Source organism: Coturnix japonica, chromosome 15 (assembly GCF_054131305.1).
Source record: "Coturnix japonica strain WE chromosome 15, WE-NBRP24, whole genome shotgun sequence".
NCBI lineage: Eukaryota > Metazoa > Chordata > Aves > Galliformes > Phasianidae > Coturnix > Coturnix japonica.
Genome location: NC_140677.1, coordinates 1,831,060 through 1,851,818, shown reverse-complemented (window position 1 = coordinate 1,851,818; position 20,759 = coordinate 1,831,060). Strand labels below are relative to the sequence as shown.

General features: G+C 44.7%; 1 long non-coding RNA gene across 2 annotated transcripts in view; it reads right to left on the bottom strand.

The window, feature by feature from the left end:
• Window positions 1-18,086, bottom strand: part of LOC107319992 (uncharacterized) — a 29,054-nt gene extending 10,968 nt beyond the window's left edge. The window contains exons 1-2 of one of the 2 annotated variants that reach the window (XR_014934543.1): window positions 17,895-18,086; window positions 17,108-17,226 (exon numbers count right to left, since the gene is read on the bottom strand). This is a non-coding gene — a long non-coding RNA (uncharacterized LOC107319992). Of the gene's footprint in view, window positions 1-17,107; window positions 17,227-17,406; window positions 17,463-17,894 lie in introns of those variants that run through there. The other variant, XR_004308845.2, reaches the window with a different exon arrangement.
• Window positions 18,087-20,759: the final 2,673 nt, after the last annotated feature.

Genomic DNA, 20,759 nt, shown 5'->3' with positions numbered 1-20,759 from the left:
CTGCCCCTCGAAGTACATCCATGGACCTGGAAATCCTCCTCCACACAGCTCTGCACACTGCAGCAGGGAAATGAGCAAGTCCAAGCCCAGCAAACATCCCAACAAATGAGCTGTCTTTGAAATTACTGACTGATACAGATGAAACTACAAAGTAATTAATGATTCTAATCAAAGAAAAATTGGCCAGTGGTTTATTGCATGGTATCATTAAGGCTGGAATAACCACTAAGTTCATCTGGACCAACCACCAACCCACACCTGCAGCAACTCCTGACTGTGTCACTCAGTGATACCCACCCTTCTCTTCAACACCTCCATGAATGGTGACTCCACAGCCACCCCGGGATTTGCAGATTTGCTCTAACAAGCAGAGGCACAGAGGGGGATGGAAACACAAATTAATATACTTTTCATTAAAAGGGGAGAAGGTACAACTCCCATTGACTTCCAGAGACCTTCTCAGAGCAGCCTGCAGTACCCAGCACGCTGCACACAAGGCTGCCTCTCACTGAGCCACTCCATCTCGCTGCTCACCCACCCGTTCTGAAGCTGCGTTTAAAATATTCTCATGCTTTCCAATAATAAATGCTTACAAGTTCTACTGCTGTTATTGGCATAGCTATTATCTTCCACTATGCAGCACGACACGCTTCATAATTTCATGAGCCTATCATTAGGGTATTAGGTAGCTGCTTTTTTTTTTTTTTTTTTACATCATTAGAAGATAATAGAATAGGACTGGCAGCCCAGAACGTGACTGCCCCATAAGACAGCCATGATCAAGCTGTAACAGCTCAAGCGGGGACACAGTCTAGATGGGACTGGTCTGTAACTGGGACAGCCAGAAACAAAGACCAAACTGAAACAAGGATGCGTGATTTCTGACATTTATAAATGCCAAGCCACAGCATCCTTGTACATTGTCAGTACTGAGTTTGCTAAAAGCCTTACAAGAGGTACAACAGCAGCAAAGAACAGAAACACAAGTAATTAGATTAGACAGTGAAATCCATTTGAGATTAATTGGTAAGTAATCAACCTAACCAAGTTTATGATCCTTGAACTAAGAGCAATACAAAGGTACAGTGTCAACAATTAGGTGGCAACAGCTGATAAGCAAACACTTCTGCAGCACAAACAAAACCCTCTTTCTTTTGCTGGGGGCAAAGGCAGGGATAGACAGTTTGGAAAGTGACAAGTGCACTTTCTCTTGAATGGCTCTAAAACATTAAATTAAATAACCCCTTTGCACCTGGTGTAACCTTTGGTAATTGTTAGGAGAAAAAAAAAATGCAGCGCTTTTCTACTGGAGTGTAGCACATATTATAACTTATATTGGGGCAATGCAGCAGTAGGAGGAACATCCTGTCATAAGACTTGCAATTTCTTGTAATGACTGATTTGGGGGCACAGAATCTCAGATCTGAAAGAAGCCATTCGAAATTACACAGTAGATGTCTTCCACTTGTACTTTAAGGGCCCCATCTGCATTTCCCTTACCCAAAGCTGAGCAAAAAACCCCTCTGAGTTCTTCTGAGAGCTCAGCCAGGCCCTGGTGCGGATCTGCTCAAGCATCTCCAAGGCAGATTTGCACACCTGCCCCATTATTGGTCTGACAGATGTAGGAACTGCATACTTGCTCCTCCCCAATGCCACAGTTTCCATATCCAACTACCAAGCTGTAAGAACAAAACACTTTAACTTATCAAGCAATTCTTTAAGATCACCACCATTTTCTGCTAGTAGTACGTGGGTCTTCACCACACTCCCACACTGAAAACCCTCATCCCTCGCAGCACAGGGCATGAAAAACTTGGAGAACGATTCCTTCTCATTCCTCTCTTCCCTCAGTGCTTATAGGAAAACAGACTGAGACATCTGGCTGGTCCCTACCACTCCTATTGCCTTGTCATGGGAGACCGTGAGAAGGAACAAATGAAGTCAAAATGCTTAAAATGGGGGAAGCCGCAGGAAAAACTATGGAAAACTAGAGGCAACCAAAGGAAAGAAATGTCTTAGAGAGGAATGAGGAAAATACATCTTACAGCATCCACGTCCCCAGCACACACCCAGTAAAGTAATACAGTTGATAGTGTAGAGCTTAATGGGAGCAGAAACAGAGCATTCCTTATCACAGACTTGATGCCATTCACACATCATTCATGCTGCACCCCCAAAGAATGGCCACAGAAACCCCTTCCTCAGCCGCTACCTTCAGGCAATGCTTTAAAGGCCGTGCTCACCCCTCATCACCATGAGCAAAGCCAGAGCTCAGCTTTGCCTTTCTCCCCCCCATACACTGCTCTGCCCACAAAACTCTCTTCTCAGCACCACCCCCAACCCTCTGCACTTGGTGTTTTTTCATAAGAATTGTTTTGCAATAACAAAAGCCCACCCTGAGGCCCAATAACTTCTGATCCATGCTATACCCTGGAGGAGGCGATGCATAAAAAAAACCTCTCCACATTCCACAGCCCCGCGTTGTTGCTCACAGCAGTCCCAAAGTGGCACAGAGGAATTTCACAGCTGAAGAACAAGCACAGGTACATCATCCTGCCAGAGGTGGCCACCTTGCTTCAAGTCTTGTACTTCACCTGAGATTACAGCAAGCTTCTGCACTACTATGCAGTTTTCTTTGCCTTTAAAGGGCAGGCAGCACCCTGGGTTTTCCTCTCCAATCACTCCCACCACAGCCTCAGTTCTGCCTCACAATGGGCACCAATGGCCATGCTGCTCAAACTGCTTGAAATCAAGTTAACAGCAAGAAGAGCAGAATTACATTGAATTTAAGGAGGTTAAAACAAATATGCCATCCATGCATGTAACAGTCTGCACCGTGCATGCTGAGGCACTTTGCTGTACATATTCATAAGGAGGATTTGCTGTGAAATTATCAGCATATCTTCATACTAGAAATTCCAACTGAATTCTGGACGAGACAAAGATGACTTAGAATTCAGCTAAACTCGTGCTGATGTCTGACATACCAGCAAGTCACAGAAAAAAAGGATTTAATTGCTGTGCGTGGTACAGTTTTATGACAGAGGGAAACAAACTCCCATCGAGTCTGACTGCTGCCTCTGAAAACTGCATTAGCTTTGTTTGCAGTCATCACATCAAAGCAGATTTGGGTGTTCCCATTCAGATCAGCCCCATAATCAAACGCCCGGAAAACATCTCCTTCCTACTGCACCATTTTGAAGTCATCCCTTCATTTTGCATTAGGGATTCCTTCTCATTTTGAAACATACAGTATTTGCCTCCTGAAAAACAGTGTTTTCTCCATGCTCTTCACAGTAGCCCAGGAATGACAAAACAACACCTCTCCTGAAATCCTGTATTGATTTGCAGGTATTCACTATTTAAAAACAAAGCCTGTGCTCTACATACACAGCAGTTTTGGAGCTGCCAATACTCACAGAAAGCCATTTCCAGCCCCAGAACCAACAGCAACTCCACTTGCTCTCTCCCATGCTGAAATTGGAGCAGCAGGCAGCGGGAAAGATGCATGAAGGTCACCAGTATGATTTGGTGCAGACGTCACGATTTCACATGTTGTCAATTCATCACTAGAACTCCCCGTGGAGGCACTCGGGGCCAAAGGAGCAGAGCAGCCCTCCTCCCACAGTGCCAGCACAGCCTGCTCCTCTCACACCCTGGAGTCACCCACAGACACTGAGTGCAAACTGGCTTATTCTCTACTTCCAGCAGATGCAGTTATGTTCAAAGATGCTGCCCCACCAGAGACAACAGCAGGTTCAGAACTGACGGAGGAGGCCTTGTGTCAGCCTGTGCTGCTGATCCCAGCGAAGGAGGAAGGGCAGCACCAGTTTTGCCTTCTTGTAATTTTTTTGGTATAACTAATAGTGAAAGAGAACGATGCATCTGTCAGAGGCACAACACAGCACTTGGCCTGTAACCTGCATTTCTAACTCAGAAGCACACACCCACAATGGGAGCTGCTCAGAAGTTTCATGCCACAATTTAGAAGCTTCTGGTGCTCATGAAATATGGAGCTGAATATGACTGCAGTGACTCCGAATCAACAATCTGAGATCACCCTGGTCGCTCTCATGGCTGCACCCTGCTGCCTACTGACAGTAATGAGACCATGTGAGGACATTTCTCTGCTCCATCCAGAAGATATGGGGTGACCAACTGCCTGTTTGCATTCACAGTGACTGGAGCTAGCCTAGCTAGCTCACACCATTACTGGCTCACACTAAGGAGACTTAAAATATATGTCATGTGATTATAAAAAGAATAAAAGCAAAAAGAGATTGAGGAAAACAGGGATCTTCTGCAGCATCAGTTAGACACTTACAGCCTACACCAGCAGACAGCCACATATGTGGGAGATCCCTTACCCACAGTTGGAATCCCAGCAATCAGATTCCATCTGAGGAACCAATAGGACTAGGTCAGCTAAGAAAGATATCAAAAGAGCGAGACCACATCCCCCAGACTTCAGCAACCTGCTCTAAGTATCAACTCAGTGAAGCTGTGAATAAAGCCCCACAGCTGGGAAGAAGCCAGAAAACCTTCATACAACAACTTATTACCACTGATTGGAATCAGAGCAGATGAGGCTATCAGACTCCTTTTTGCAATGGCAGTACTTTGAGCCAACTGGTAGCAGCCCAAATGGACAACGAACATAACTACAATCAAACAGAGCAAAACCCCAAAACGATGCAACGGAGCCTCTCCTGTTGGGTGGCATTCTGGACCGTGAGAGATGCTCTCGGCACAGGTTGGCACCAAGAGGAGCCATTTCTCTCAGCTCTTCTCTGCTTGCTGTGAAAAATAATGATCTGTTGATCTCGGTTTGTCACTCAGACTGTTTACCCACTAAGTCAGCATCTGTCTCCTTAGCAGATCTTCTTTTTTGATGTTTGCCAACTGTCAGAACAGAAGAGAAACAATAACTACAAAAAAAACCCAACCCTTCCAGAAATGCTTTTAAAATGGTATTTGTTAGAAAGCCCTGACAATAACATCCATGCCAATTTCAGTACTCGTCCACAATGATACCATGACCACATTCATGTCCACATAAACCAAAAATGAATACTGACTGCCCAGAACACATAACAGCAGCCAGTAGTGAAACAGGCGCAGGGTGAGGGCTGTGTGCTGCTGCTCAACAGATGAAATTGGTTCATAGGAAGAAATAAATGAACAGAACCATTGGTGATGTCAGATCTCAAAGGCCTTCTCACATTTTGGAAAGCAGAGCCTAAGGTTTCTACGACAGAAGTGCTGCTGACATGGGAAAGAATGTTCTTCGCTAACCAAAGGACAGCCTGCACACTCTGAGAACTACGGCTGATTCCCATCCATTTTCCCACCCAAACTCATTCCTTGCTTAATTAATGCAGCCCATTAAGCACTGAAAGCAAAGAGATTGTTGCTATTAATCGGTCAGCATCAGAGATCTCTCCAAAGAGGCTTTTAATTTTACACTGAACTCTTTCAGTGCCTTCTCTCCCAAGTTTGTGATCCCAAATGAAAGGCACCCAGCTGAGGATCACACCGCCTGCCTGTGCCAAAGGAAACCTGCAGCAGTTGGCCAAAGCTGTACGAGGAAGGAGAAACAGGCTCCAGTACCACACATACAGCAGGGGACACAGACACCAGACTTAGAGCACCAGCTGACGTGTGTTTTTTGGATAGAGACAGAAAAGTTTGGGGAGCAATTGATTTGGGGGAAGTTGCTAAAAGCTGTAAGATGAGCCCACAAGTGATTTCAATGTGGGCTTCCCCGTGCTTTTCTACCCTGTGTCTGGCCCATCCGTAGCGGCACATCAATGCACTTTAATACACTCTGCATGGTGCAGCTGGAGAGGGGAAGGAGCCAGGAAATCTGTGCTCTCCTGGGCAGGCCCTGGCTCTCCAACAAAGCAGAGCAGGGGCTGGTGAGGCCCTGAATCAGCCCTCTGTGCCCAGCTGCCCTCACACACACACTCACACATTCACTCAGCTGCCAGTTACTGAGGCAGCACCAGAGAAAAGTGAAGGGAAGCTTTTATGCTCTTTGCAGTTCAGTCAGTGCCCTGAAAGAGGCAGACAGCGCTCCTGATCCCAAAACGTGGCTTCTGTGTGTGGGGCAGAGATGAATAGCTCAGGAAGCACTTCCACAGCCCAGGCCTGCAAACTGTGGCTGCTGCCAGCACCATCAGCATGCATCTCCAGTCTTAAACACCTCAGTTTTGAGCAGGAATCCCAGTTCACTGACAGCCATGGTTAGCCATGCAAGATCACTAAAACCATCCTAAAGACACTGACCACTTATTTAGCTTGAATTTTCAGTTCTGGTGAGAAAATGAAGGTACCAGCTTTGGGAGCAGGTTTATCGTCTGCTCCCAACCATCCACCCCTTCCAGCCACTGCTGTGTCCCAGCAGAAGAAGAGCACACAGAACCTGCTCACTGATTATAGACCTTTGGCTGCTTATGGAGATGCAGAGGGCAGAACAGCACGTGGCACCCTACAGCTCCTGCTCCGTGGAAAGCCTAGGGTAGAACATCCCTTAAACGCATAAAAGATGTACAGTCCTCTGTGCCTCATAGCCTGGTCCTGGAGAGAGGTGCTTCCATGCTAGACAGGATGGTTGTGGTTACAAAGGTGAAGGAGTGGGAAGAAAGGTTGTAAGAAAACAGAGGAATTTGCCCGCACTGACTCTCCCTTTGCCACTACATTAAAAAAAGGCTTTGTTAGCCAGAAACTACACCTCCACAAGTCCTTTGCTTCTAGATGACCCACAATGAGACACACAGCCACTTGTGTAAGTGCTATTTACAAGCACTGCCATGCTTGTCAAGAGATGAATTTGCATGCTCCAGTCACATAATACCGGTAACAAAAAGATTATACATCCTTGTCAAAGAATGAAGAATGAGTAACTACTGTGACTGATCCCAGAGAACAGCACTAACTCCAGCAGAACCTGCATACATGAACACTGGGCACTGAAGGAAATGAGATGTACGCATGGCCAGCACAAGAGCAGATCCTTACCCACCCTGGCTGTCTTCTGTGTGTCACACTGTGACACATGGGAACCAACTGTATTTTCCAGAACCAGATTTAAATTCATGCCTTATCACCATGCCAGATCCTAAGGGTAACAAGGAATGAAGTAATAGCTGCTGATACCCATCACTGCTAATCATTAAGCCTTACTTTTCCAACCTTTTCTGAGGTTTCACTGGTAACTGCTGCCCTGAGCTTGCTGTTGGCTTTTCTTCCCTTTTTCTGCTCTGAGCATTTCTATTCGGAGCACAAGTTTTCATTTGCTCAGAGTGTTATTATTTACAGCAACCAATACCACTATGGAAAGCAAATGGTTACCTCAAGTTTACTCACTGACAAGAAAACTGAAGCAAATTCAACATTCTGGGTTATGCAGACATTGTGAACACTTAACCATATAAGCTGAATAATGTAATTTCTCAGCAATAAAGTACTCATGTGACCAGCTGAGAAAGTCTCTCTCCACTATTTCTGACTCACACAGACTGGAAGATGAGCATGACATCAGCGTGAAGGAGAAAGCGTGTCCAGCATGCTGCACTCTTCATATGGCTATGGACAAGGATGCCTAGCAAAGCATCCACAAGCATTCTGGAGGCCAGAAAGCCCTACATACAGCTCCTGCCTTCTTCTCCTCTTGCTGTAAAGGCACTGGATCCACTTTCATCTTCTATTAACTGGTCAAACTTCTGTTCCATGACACTACAACTCATTCCTCAGACCATAATGCTGTTACACAGCATGAATTTATCACTGCAGTATCCAATAATTGTACATATACTTATGTAGTAGCTACTGACATTTCAGGAAATACTTATTTTCTTACATAAAAATTATTTACTAATCATTTTACCTCAGGCTGGTCAGCCTCATCCCTGCCTGTACATGCCTTCTTGAAACCTCTCTTTAATGCTACACTGAAAAAAAATCACAGCCCACACTGCTGGCAACCCTAAGATCTCACTGGAAACCATACCTGGTTAACTCATGCAGTGGAGAAAGCTCTTCCCCTGAGAAGTATTTGTTGTGATGATATCACAATGACAATCGTTAAGTTCACCTGGAAAAGCAGCATATACATGTTTTACACATTATGAATTCAATTCATCACTGCATATTAGTGTTTCTCTTTCTAACTAAGAAGTAGCCTCAAGAAATCAGTGAGACTTTCCATTTAATGTTAAGACCATCTTTACCTTGATGGATCAGATGTAATGTTTCTTCACCAGACTGACAACAGGATACACGTGCAATAGACAAAACAGTGGAGGAAAATAAAAAAATAAGACTACAGTTTTATCCACACCTCAAGCATTATTTACTACGTTACATATCTTTCCTTTAGTGTATAGCACTCAGTGCAATAGGGCGCTGGTTCCAGCTGGGATTCTGAGACAGTGAAGGCTTGAAGTGAAGAAGTAAAACCAGGGAAAAAACAGTCTGAAGCAGAGAGAAACACATCCTATTTCTCAGCCATTGCTGTGGCAGCAAGGAAGTTAATAAAGCTGCCAATAAAACTGGCAGCCACACACACACACCCCGACCTGTTATTAGAGGAGCAGAAAATACCAACTTTTCTATAGAATTTTTGAAAGCTCAACAATAGTCCCTGATAAAGTTACATATTTGCTGTATAATTGCATTAGAGAGCCCTGGAGAAAGGTCTTACTTTTGTGCCGTGCTCTATTATGTCCTTAAATAGCCTGCCACAGATCCTGCAGCTGTATTCGGCTCTCCAAGACTTTTCCAAAAGATTGTCCAGAACTGGAAACTTCCACACACATAAAATAAGACAAGCAGACAGCAGGCTCAACGAGTGACCCCCATCAGTTAAAACCTGCAAGCAGTTCCCTGGCAGCAGTCAGTTACACATTTCCAATGAGTGCTCTCCATCACTCCTGGGTCAAACTTCATGTACCAGTGGACTGATGGCTGCTGGCAGAGCTGCTCAATGGCAGCTGGGCTGAATGAGTGTTTTGGGGTATTTTTTAATATGTAATTTAAAGAAGTCATGGAAAGAGTACAAACGTTTGGTGTATTTACTTGTTCTGCTTTATTTGGTATGTCTCGTCACATCAGCGTTTGCCATTTTTAGGCTCCAGCTTCCAGAAAACAACAAACTTGTACGGAATGACCTCCCAGCTTTGTGCCTGCAGAGGACCTAGAAATTCACAGGTGTATCCCTTTCATTTATGAAGCATACCAACCATTACGCACATCAGAATCAACAAAGACACTTCCTCCCTATTTCAGAACCTTCTGCCTATCCCTATCTGCTCCAGAGAAGAGAGATGCAGCTGCCAGTGACTGTACCATTGTAAATGAAGATGCAAACTAGGGGATGTGCTTAATGAGGAGCAGTGCAACCTGCCCTTGTTGCAGCATGAGATGGACACAGGCAGTGGTGGGTGTTGGGACTGCATCCTGCAGTGCAGCCACTCAATGAGGTTGGGCTCAGCCAACACACTACAGATAGGACTTGTGCTTCCTGCACTCACAGGGTGCATTGGGTGGGGAACCAAAGGACAACCAGGAGCTGCTGAGCACCAGCAGAGCCTGGGATTGAGCACTTAACAGCTCCTCGACCATGTGCTTCCAACCAGCCTCTCAGCTCAGCAGGACCAGCACAGGTTCACTACCACACACTGATTAGTGCTGCTTCTAAAGCAAGCAGACAAGGTCACAGCGTTTCTTTATTCATGCAGTTCTGACTTCTCAGACAAGCAGCAAGGCCCAATAAATGCATTTTTCCAGCATCCCGCTTCAAGCAGCCCCAAGGCATACAGCAGAGAACAGAAATTTGCCTAATTAAAGACCACTTTCTGAAAAATTTAGCCCTTCCTGCCTTGCTCAAGGTCATACACTAAGCGGCTACAGAACAAACAGCTCTGCAAAGCTGCAGCAGCACAAGGAGCACAAACCTCATGTAAGGGCAGCACCAGCCCTGGTGCTCAGCATTGTTAGAATGAGGTTTTGTTTTCAAACAAGGCTGAGTGAGGAAGCAAAAGGAAATGGCAACGGAACAAGATTTTTCAATGGTTATTTTTGTTCTTAATTAGACCATTTTCTAAGAAAAAGGTTGATAGCCTTTATGAAGCCAAATTGTTTCTAAATCTAATTCTTGTGGTTCTGCTGGATTGCTTGCATGGATTCTAAGGTTAAATCAGCAGACTGCAGGTTTTCCTTTGGCACACTATTCTTATTAAGCATGGAAATTAATATTAAGCAGAGCCCCAAACATCTGAAACACATCCAAAATCATTTTCTTAAGTCATACTGAACAACGGTCAAATCAGCACCATCAGCTGGCAAACAGGGAGGAGGTCACCAGCATTCACAGGATTTTAGACTTCATAACTCCTGCTTGTTTTAACAATAAAAGTAATAGAAGAGAATGAAAGTACCATTATATTTTCTTCAACAGCATTAAGGCACTGTTGAAAATTCCTCTTTTTCTGCCTATTAGAATATACTTCTTAACAGTATTTCACCCCAAACATACGACTGTTTCACTGCTTATTTCCTACCTTGTTTTTCTGAATCCATCACTCAGCACGAAACAACTGGTCCAGCAAGCACCAAATCCTACATCCTCATGGTGTTCTATTTAAACTGTTCTTCTGACAGTTAACATACTATGAACCCACGCTCAAAATAAAGCATATCAGTGACTGGAGAGTACCAGATAAGGTGAAGGAGGAAAAAATGTTCTGAACACAATGGGCCACCAGAGAAAAATGAATCAATATCGTTACTTTAAGTTGTCTGGGAACTGAAATAAAATCCACCTTGCTGTTAATTACTGATTTAATTGATATTAATATTCCTGTGGGCTCAGTCTTTAAAATACACCAAATCCTGCAAGAATCATCACAAAGTCATCAAGGATTTGCTGCTGATTTACAGTTATTCTCAAACAGAATTTGCTGTGCTGCTGTCCTTAGGAATACTGATGCAAGGAAGGGATGCACAAATCCCACTGTAGCAACAAATAGCTGTTCAGAATGCATTCATGCCGAGACAGTCACAGCAAGACAACGTGTTGCATGAAATCTGTCATGATTGCAATTGAACCCACAGAATGACCTCCAACAGCCCACAGGTGTAAAGAACCAGTTTCATTTCTGGAAGTGGGAGCCCATTTTGTGCTCCTACTCAAAATTCTGCTGACAGGAAGCCCACATCCTACCTGCAGGATCTCCAGTCCATAGGCATGTGCCATACACAACAGAGCACATACACAGCACTGAATTATCCTGACTCAGGCAATGAAAATCAGTGGGAGCAATGACTGAACAGGTTGTTCCACATTTTGGTTACCTCATCTATACATTTCTCTTCACAGAGCATGAAATTTTAACAAAGGGATGAACTGAAGATTTATGAATCCAATACTTCTACTGAAGATACTAGGCTCTTCATCTGCAGATTCAGTCAGTCCCTGCAAACTTACAGTAAGCAAATAGTCACAGCAATAAGCACAGTCTCAGTTCTACTATGATTCCTAGAATCAATGAGCTACAATGCAAACGTTTGCCCACCAGCATGAGAAGCAGCAGCCCTGCCTGCACTGCTGGTGATCATGACTAATAAAGACCTGCCATGGGAACGGAGAGCACGGAATGGGAATGACTGCCACGCAGCCTTGTTCCATTTGTTTCCATTTTCAAGTAATAACACAATATAAAATCCTGTATTGTTGTTAGCTGTCAGAACAGGTGGTGTAAGAAGAAAAATTATTTGAGAACTGACTGCTATGAAAGCACGCTCCCAATCTGCAGCATTCTTCACTTTGTTCTAATGGAACATGGAATTAGATGACTGAGTAAACTGTGCTGCTTTGTCACTGGTGTTTCCTGCTACCTACTCATGTGCAGAGCACACTGATCCTGACACTCGGGTTTATCACAAGCCCTGATGACACACTGGTGGTGACACACTAGAACAGGTTGCCCAAGGAGGCTGTGGATGCCCCATCCCTGCAGGCATTCAAGGCCAGGCTGGATGTGGCTCTGGGCAGCCTGGGCTGCTGGTTGATGACCCTGCACATAGCAGGAACGAGATGATCATTATGGCCCTTTTCAATCCAAGCCATTCTATGACACAATTGCTGCAAAGAAACACACAAAGGCAAAAAACAGCAAAAAGTATTTTTTATGCCTACAGCTACAGGAGACAAGCAACATAGATACAGGGGCGGCTATTTAGATACCAAATAAAGTAAACTGCAGCCCTAAAATAAGACGGATATAGATTTTGCATGTACACACAGCAACTCAGCATTCAGATGAATTTATTGCAAAGAATACAAGGCATGTTTGTCACTGCTCCTCATTTCCTGCTTCCATCTGTTTAGACCATGCTGAAATCTGCTGTTGTACACTACACTAACTTTTCTCTCTGGGTCTATCTGGTTCTTACCATAAATGTGAGCAATGGAAAGACCAATGATAGGCCTGATGCCTCTGTTTTGTGTACAGACATAGTGCCTTTTCTGCAGTGCTGCAGCATCTAGAGACGAGCAAAACACCCAGCAAAGTTAAAATAGAAATAAAGCAGGAAAGAAAAAAACATACTCCACAACCTGCTCTGAAGGCAGTTATACACTATCAAAGATGAGGCACTTCTCAGCAGAAAAACCCAAATGAAATCTATAATCAACCTCACCAAGGGAAATGTGTAGCATGAAAAGACAGAAGAAGGTGCACAGAACCTGCGCTTTTATCAGGACCTGCCACGGGCAGAGGCTGAATTACACTGGAATGTCAATTGCATAAGCACAACCAATAGTAGCTAGGGCAGTTATTAAATGCCTATCACCATTTTCACTATCACAAATGCAGCAGGGATGTGGATGAGGGCATCCAATCCGTTCAGCACGCAGCAGGAACACCCACGGGGCCACACCCACGGGGCCACACCCACGGGGCCACACCCACGGGGCCACACCCACGGGGCCACACCCACGGGGCCACACCCACGGGGCCACACCCACGGGGCCACACCCACGGGGCCACACCCACGGGGCCACACCCACGGGGCCACACCCGAAAAAAAACCCTCAAAACCAAAGACTTGGCTTGCACTATCAGTGATTATCAATTTTGCTTTACACCTGCAGGAAATCCCAATGTCACTATGTTCCCTTTAAGCCAGCTCTGCTACAGATTAGCCACTGCTCCAGAAGGCCATAGGAAGGGCACCCAGGGGGATCTGTCATCCTTCTTTCTTGGAACCACGAGAGAGTTTTAAGGTTTAAAGCAGTAGAAGGTCAAAATCCCTATTCTAAACTATTCCAGGAGAAACATTTACACATTCTCGCTGCTGAAGAGAAACTATGAAATTTTACAAGGTTTAAATAAAACGAGGCCAGGAGCTAATGCTGAAAGCTGGCATTTCACCAGCTGCCAAGAGCAGATCAATAAATAACCACCTTCAACTACAGCAAGAAAGGCTTAGCAGTATATTATCGGTGACCTGCAGTCCAGGGGAAGGACATGGGCTGTGCTGTGCAGGTGTTGGTGCAGGGAAGGCAGTGTCAGTTGTTCCATAGCCAGCCCAGGCAGTCGTCCTGCTGTCCCTGGTGACACCAAGCAGCTGAAAAGTCCCTTGTTCAAAGTGTTACCCTTTTCTGCCTCTGATCACCCTTCCATTTCGTACAGAACCTGCACAGGCTGAGGATGCTTTTAATGTCATCATGTTTTAATGTCTTTAAAAAAAAAAATTACCAGGGGAAAGCATTACTACAAAGCAAGGCAAGTGCCTGAGCTTTATTTAGGTGTTATAAAGAGACACTATGCAGAGAGCACTGTAAGTAACAAAACTGCAGTGCCCTTTTTTCCTCCTAAAGTGCAGTTTCTGTGAATAGCAGCTTCGGAATTCAAGGATTTCTCATAGAGGAGCTACTTAGTATGTACACAGACCCCTTGCGAGGACAGACAAACAAGTCAGTGAGCTTGGCAGAACCGCTTGGCAGCGGTTGTTGGGCTCAGCACTGCAGCGCTACCACCTGCAGCCGGGCTGTGCTCTGCCCACAGTGCTGCAGGAGCTCCGGGAGCACAGACTGGAGTGGCAGCATCTCCTTGTGTGTCATAGAATCACAGAATGGCTTGGGTTGGAAGGGACCTGCAAGGTCACTGAGCTCTAAGTCCTGCCATGGGCTGGATGTCCCCAGCAGATCAGACTGCCTTGAGCACCCACACTTTCCTGGATGTTAGCATGAGTTGGCAGCATGCAGCAAACAGGAAGGGGACAGCAGCACACAGACAGTAAATCACTGCTGCGTGTGACCCCAGGCCTCTAGTTACAAGAGAAAACATGTCTCACATTGCAGGCTGCCTTGCCAAAGCATCCCTGGGCTGATAAACAGGGCTGGGACTGATGGTCACAGCAATGTACCTGTAGGTTCAAGAGGAATTTGCTGCTGTTAAACAGAATTACTATTTATAGAGCAATTGGCACCAACTTCTTCTCAATGAATTGGAAAGAGCTCAATTAGGAGAATCTCAAACAACTTCCCATTTTCTCAGCAATTCTGTGACATTAAAATAAACCTCATTTTCTAGGCTTTTAACCAGCAGACTTCCAAAACACACAGTGAAAATAAAACCTTGAAACGGCCATCCTGGCAGCAACAGAGATGTACAGAACAACAAAATGAGACAGCAACCCATCCAAAAAATGGAACACAACTGCAACATTCATGACTGGGAAAGAGCCCAAAAGGACGTGAGCACGCCACTGCTGATGGAGAGCTGGTACCTGCACAGCACAGCCACTCAGTGAACTATTAGCTGCGTTGCTAGGACTTTTGCATGTTAAAACACAGCAGTGTAGCGCTGTAGTGTGCTGTGAGGGTGCTCATGCTGCTGCATACAGCTCCAGAGCTCCAGGTAGAACCATGAGCTGCCCAATACAGGCAATACATCAACACATCATCGACATGAAGTACCTCAAATTCCCAAATGTCTTTTTACCTCAAGCCAAAAATATCAGATTTATCAAGGACAGGACTGGGATTGGAGCATGCAGCTCTATTCTGCACACAGACTCTGCTGTGGCTCTGCAGCTCAATGCTGTGCTTTGTCACAAGCCTTAAAAGCTACAAAGCACATGTGTGCATTTAAAGTAAACGCACTACATCAGCTCCAGAGTGCTGCTTGTTTTCTTTTAGAAGTAGCAGAGACGACATGAGGAAAACACTCTCAAATGCACATTTTAAATAATTACTTTCAGTTTGTAAAAAATAGGATCAGGATTAATGATTTAACCCAGCATGAAAACAGACTATCTTTGGAATGAGTACAAAGCCAAAACACTTGACAGAAATTAATACACAAGCTGGAAACCGGAGTAAACAGCACCAGAAAAATCCTGACATTTATTTACTACAGTTCCAATGGAAAACAAGAGAATTATCTTCCAGCGATCCATAAAACAAGGAATACGTCAAGTGACATACAGCTGAGACTACAGCATGGATTATGGGGCTGCTAAATGCACCGGATAAAGCCATAGAACTGCAGAAAGCAGCATTTGTTTGTTTGTTTCAGTGTGTTACTCTCTGTTTCTTTAATATTATTAAATACATGAGCTCAGAGTCATCTGTGTGACATTGCTGACTCAACTGCCATACAAATAACTGTCATTTGCTCAGTTGTCTATGTTCCTTTCCTACAGAAATCCAAATAGCCAGAGTGTATCAGTTCCTCTCTTGGGGATACCCTTAACCTAAACATGATACCCTGTAAAGGTATCGTGTTTAGGTTAAGAACAGGAGGTGAAGGCTGCACAACCCCACAGCAGCGAGTGGGAGAAAAGTCCACATCCAGAATAAGCACAAGAAAGGTCAATACTAAATAACTCCTCAATACTATACAGCTCAGCAGCAAACTGACTACAAGAGGACTCCTCATAACAGTCATCTTCAGTTTAATCTTGAGCTTCTCTTAAAAAACATGAAGCAAATACAAAGCTCATATCAAAAGGAGCGATGAATAATAGACTCAATTGAGCAGGAAGGTGAAAGTGAAGTAGGAATAAACATGGCATCAGACTAACACCCATCAAAAGGCCTCAGCACTCCTTGCTGGAGCCCCAGTGAAGGAGAGGAATGCCTGTGAAGGAAGGCAGCATGCCAGGCAGGGCCTGGGCCAAGCTGGGTGCCTATGGCTGACCTCTTGCCCTTGCAGGTACAAGTGTTAGACCCCACACAAAAAACAGCAACAAAGCACCCCAATGCCAAGAGGAGCTGCTGCAGGTGCTCACACACTCACCAGAAGCACAGAACAGCCAACATGGAGCGCTGGCAGAGCTGGGAGGGCTGCAGCAACACACAGTACAGTAGGGAGATAGAGCACAAACCAACTTTAATTTCATTGCCTCATGAGGCTCAGTTTAAGGCCTAATGTTATCTTAATGCGTTTCCTAGCTCCCATAATTAAATTCAGTAATCCTTAGCCTTAAGGTATCAGCAAATTAAGCTAATTTAAAGTTACTACCTGAGCTTATATCCTTTTTTTTTTTTTTTCTTTTTTCCCCTTCAGCAAAGAAACAAAGTATTGAACCCTCCCTGTGACAAGTAGGTATTTTTGTCTTGCCTTTAACTGCTTGCTCCTTCTCCTCTGTTCTCATTCTGTACTTTAGAGGTTAGCAAGGAGGTTTAATGTATTACCCTGTGGAGATTCAGATGTAGCTGGGTACCTAACAGAGCTACAGAGCAGAGCTTCACTGCAGCCTGGCCACACAGCTGCCCCATGTCCCCACACTGCCATGGTTACACTGCACTCACAGACTCTCACATCTGCTTCACAGCCCCTACTTCTCTGCCGCAGATGCTGCAATAGCTGAGGGTGAACCCTAAGAACCCAGCATGTCAATCACACATCCAAGCACAGCAATCCCGACTGACACCGTGAGCTAAGCAGAATCAGCTGCATCAATCTGCACACCACGGACAAGCACTATTACCAGATAAAAATCTCACAGAAACATGACTAGCTGAGAGAATAAACGCATCCCATTATCTGCAATGAAATCACCTAAATTTCTCCATCACTGCAAAATAACTTACCCAGGTGACGACATTGCAGGCACAGGGCAGCTCCAGGCACATGTGGGCACACTGCTACTCGGGTACCACAAACTGAGGTCCCATGGGGGAGATGCTCAATGCTCCAAGACCTCTTCTTTCTGTAGACAAGAAAAAGGTTGTTAAGTGAGATCTGCAAGGCCCATCCTCAGCATTAATGAAATATCTAGCCATCTATTGGTCCTTAGAAGCAGCAAGATTGCTTCTGATAAATCCTTTCCAACAGCAGGCAATGCTTATGAGGAATAACAGTAATCATCTATAGGAAAAAGTTAACTCACCTGACTGGCATGCAAATTTCAAGCAACAGAACACCCCATCTCAGGAAGGAGCCTTCCCTATTCTAGCCCTTATATGACCCATTAAGGGTCCACCCCTCCCAATCAAATGGGAAGAAGTAGTGAATTGCATGCACCTGTGCTTCCTGGGCCAGCCACCCCCTGCACCAGGTGATCAATCATCAGCTCAGGCTGTGACAGAACAGTCCTCTTACACCATCTAAGTCAAGGCAAACTAAAAATGTAATTCTAAAAACGAAAATAAGCTTTTTGAGGCCACACTTCCATCGATTTTCATATCTCATGGTTTATGGTAAAGCTTTTCATTAATGTACCACTTCCAAAGTGGGTTTGCTCACAAAACACTTGCAAGATGCAGCACAATTACTGTTACCCCTGTCTTGTTCTCTTCCAGATGCTCCCCAGCTGATGTCAATTCCAGCAATACAATATAAGCAAAAAGAATAAACCCAGACTTTTCTCTCCCATACCTGCTGGTGGCTCATTGCCATAAGCACTGTTATGCTGATGTGCTGCTCCTCAATGTCTTTCTGCAACGTACTGTCATTCAGGAAAAAGTGAATTCCACCCAGGTATTTCCTTCTTGAAGCTTGAATTGTTCCCTACTGAACAGAAGGAACCACGTTTCACCTTCCTTAAAAACTCATTTATACCATTTATTCTTGCTGGAGTGGTTCTGGGGCCATAGTGCATTTTCTCCCTGATTTCTGTTTGTGCCATATCCATAGCTAATAGATACCAGATGAAGCCAGAATGATTGATTACAAAGTGTAAACACCAATAGCAGTGTGTATATATTAAAATCAGCCCTCTGGTGAGCACTATCTTAACATCTTTGTACAACAAAAGGCACAAAGGTAGCTCTGCCACCACCAGGAGAAGACCCTGCTGGGTGGGTGCAAGAAGTGATCCATCCACCCATTGCTCTACAGGAGAAACTGCTCACCACGCTTCAGCTCATCCCACCTCACGTTAATTACACTTTTAAAGGGTAGTTAGGATGAGAAATCACAGAAAAATAATCATTTCTTTATTGTTTATTCCTTAATTGCACATGTAACGAGGGAAATTTAAAGGAGTGTACCTTAGAACTTACACTTTAATGATGCTTTTACTCTGGTCTGAGTGCTAATGCCCTCATTTTTATTACTGATTACTGCCTTTTAGTGGCTGCTTCAAAAACACTCCCGTTAAGAAATTCCTATAAGGCACTGCAATTATACATTGCATGTATTAAAGAAGCCAACTATTTCATTTGTGAAAAACACATTGTGTACCTTGATTTCCTTGTTACAGCCTCTTATTAATGTATGAGGCTCAAGGTCTTGGCAAAACCTTTTGAATAAACGCTAGCATTGAAGCATTTCCCATTGACGTGAGAAGTGGTAACACAACATAAATTCAGCCCTATTTTGTTGTTTTCCTACCTCAAAATGCATTTGTCACATTTCAACAACACAACACCAAGAGCACTTTCTCCATAGCAGTAAGTATGAAGAGCTGGATTCAATATTATTTCCAAAACTGGTTTTCGATTACAGGTTCTCCTGAACTCTTATGGTGGTTCCCAACAGCTGCCAACAAGAAGCAGGGTCCAGCCCAGCCCAGTTCTGTGTATGGACCTACAGGCTCCAGCCCTACATGAAGGACGAATGAGGGGCTCTGGAGGATCAGCTACAGGATTTTATATTCTGCTGTGAGAGATATGTGAAGAAACCTCACTTCAAGATGAAATTATTGCTGTAATGAGTGACAGTGGCACAGTTCTCCTGACCTTGAAATAATCAGCACATCAATGGACACCACACTTCTGTGTCTTCTGGGGTTTTAGCTCTGGAAATGAAAGTTTCTGCTGTTTGAAATTAAGCCTGGCAAAAAGCAGAGCTGTTACCAGAGCTACAGAGTGAGACAAGTTCCAGCTCAGAATAACAGCATCACTTTATATGTTTACTGCTATGTATCCAGTAGAGATATTTAATGAGATTCACTTTAAAATCTCTGCTGTGAGAGCAAACCATGAGAGCCACAAGAAAATTCTATTAGGGTTTTTCTCACGTCCACTCAACCTCAGCAGTGCCTGAGGGAGCACGGCCTGACCGATCTCCATTCCAAACGGCCCATGTCCCTCAGTCTTTCTGCAGGGCAGGGCAGCCCAGCAGCACGCAGTGGGTCCTCATGTGTCCTTCCAGCCCTTCCTTGAGACAAGAGAAGCAACACAATGTTCTCAAGCTGGCAATATGCAACCTATCGAACATCAGCACCATCTCAGGTTCTTGTGAATAACTGTACGTTCTTTGTGAAAACCTGTAAAGCACTGGAACGTTTTCTTTAAGCACACTTTTCTATTGTAAGGTTCGTACATAAAAGCTTAACCTAGAAAAATCTGCAGAAACGACTCCTGTGAGACATTCTCTAAAGCTCCATAACACTTATGAGCAGACAAGGACTGCCAAAACACTACAGAACCATTCACTGCAATGGGACACCATGCCCATAACAGATCACTGCTCCGCTCCCCCCAGGCCTCTCTGGCCCCAGGCAGGTGAGCATCCCCCCCCCAGGGACCCCAATACACTCTGTATTCCGCATTGCTCACCCTATGATATTTCAATATGGAATGCTCAATTGCTGCAAGGAAATCAAAATAGCTGAAAGGCTTCCCAAGATGAGTCAGCAAAGCCAGCATTTTGCTCTCAGCTCCTTCCACAAGCATAACAGAAGGCAGCGGGAGACAGAGGATTCAACAGACCGGGGCAGCTGCTTTTTCTACAAGCTCGTGCCATGAGAACCTCATCCTTTATGCAAGTTTTGTAACAAATGCTTTCTTTCAGCTGCACCCCAGCCCATCCCCAGCCACCCCACAGAGCCATGGCTGCCCCACAGAGCTGTGCAGCAGCCCCCCAACCAGCCCCAGTGCTCCAAGAAGCACGGATGGAAGCAGCACGCAGCCACCCCATCTGTGGGCTGCTCATCTGCCTCCCTCAACACGAGGCCTCTGCAGGATGCACCTAATGACTTTTTCCACCTTAAAATAAGCTGACCTAATGCTGTGCTAGGTCAGCCTCACTTGGTTTTGTGTGGGAAGGCTCAAGTCAAGTAAAAGATAAGCCTCTTATGGCACAAAAGAGAAGGAAAATAAATATTTTAAAAGTGAAATTAATCATATGGTTTCACATCAACTTCCTAATGTGTACCACCAGCTCCTCTCATTTGTATTTCTTTCCTGCTCAGATCGAATTACCGGTGTGTTACCCTGAAGTAGCAATATTCAGGTTTAGCCTTAGGCAAGCGAGGGAGATGATTTTAAGATGGAACTAGAATACAAAATATGATCG